This window comes from Populus euphratica, unplaced genomic scaffold (genome assembly GCF_000495115.2).
Source record: "Populus euphratica unplaced genomic scaffold, PopEup_1.0 scaffold98.1, whole genome shotgun sequence".
Classification (NCBI taxonomy): Eukaryota; Viridiplantae; Streptophyta; class Magnoliopsida; order Malpighiales; family Salicaceae; genus Populus; species Populus euphratica.
The window spans coordinates 600,556-602,029 of NW_011499986.1; the positions used below are offsets into that span (position 1 = coordinate 600,556).

General features: G+C 27.0%; 1 protein-coding gene across 1 annotated transcript in view; it reads left to right on the plus strand.

Moving 5' to 3' along the window:
- Nucleotides 1-1,288: 1,288 nt before the first annotated feature.
- LOC105140150 (V-type proton ATPase subunit a2-like) overlaps nucleotides 1,289-1,474 on the plus strand; it is an 8,346-nt gene continuing 8,160 nt past the window's right edge. Inside the window, exon 1 of the mRNA XM_011046858.1 lies at nucleotides 1,289-1,474. This exon is cut by the window's right edge and continues 245 nt beyond it. The gene's annotated coding sequence lies outside the window, so the exon portion shown is untranslated.

Genomic DNA, 1,474 nt, shown 5'->3' on the forward strand with positions numbered 1-1,474 from the left:
TATAACTGACTAATCACTTTGTTTTTGTTTTTACAATCTAATTTATTTTTTTTAATAAAAATAATTGATATTTATTACCTGATAAATTAATATAATTGAGCAATTAGTATCTATAAAAAAATTTATTTGATAAATTTTAGGATTATCAGATGCTCAAATATTTTTTTTAAAATTAAATATAATGATATTTTAGAAAGAAATATTTTAAAAATATATATATAAGAGATAAATATCTATTATATATATATCAATAAAAAATAAATATTTCTTATATTAATATTAATGCAATAAAAATGTGTAGGTGGTTAAAAAAACATTTAGTGATTAAATTTTTTTAACACACCTAAAAATATAGGAAAGTAAAATTCAAAACGTAATTAAGATGATGCTGAGCTCTTCCTAAAAGCTAAGGTTATGGGCAGTTGGCCAGACTAATGAAATTTGGATTTAATATTTATTCATGGAAATTAATGCAGAGAGGAAATTAATTATAAATAAATAGACAGTATAAATTCTGTGGGATTTTCCATAAACTAGAAACATGCCAACGGGCTAGATAGAAAATAAAACTGTGGGATATACGCACGCGTGGATATGGAAAGGATTTGTAAAGATGAGATCTCAAGAGCTAAAATGTCAAATTCACAACTCCACAGGGAAAAACCGATTTCTAATTAAAAAATATTAATTTACTTTTGATAGTTCGAAGGTTAATTTTATGTAAAAACTGTTAGTAATGCATGGTTATAAAAATTAATATGAATAATGAGAATATTTTGTTTTAAAGAATATAACAGTGCATAAAAAGAATAAATTAATACATTATCCATTTTCTTTTATTCTCTGCAGCAATAATTTATAAAATATATCAATTTTTTACCAACACAGATAACATTTAATGAGAAGATTTTATAAATCACTTGTATGGTAACTGGATGAGTTATATAACATCATTTATCACTTGCCACATCATCTATTAAATGAGATTTTTATGTAGACGTACAGATTATTTATACATTAACCATCACTTGCTGAGGCTTTTATGAATCACTTATAAATTTTTTATAATATACTTATGCATAATAAGTGGAATTTTTTTCAATACAATAACTTAATAATGATTATCTAACAATAATAAAGATAATATCATTTTCATTTTAGAGCGGGTCTAGCGGCGGGGTCTAAAAAACCCATCATCATCGAATAAGCATAAGAATCAGGTTCTCGGGTCGGGTTAATTTATTATATCCATAATTATTTTATATTTTGTGCCATGTCGGTCCATCGTATATCTTTTTAGGGCTTTTATTCAATAACCAATTTATGCGCGTGAAAACGACGGGGGAAACACAACGGAACATCTCTAGTTCCACACCACGCAAGTCAGTTGGGAATTGGTAACGTAAACAAAAAAGGTGAATTGATCGTCCGGTGAAATCTCTCCAATTTGTACGATCGCCCCCCCCCCCCCCCC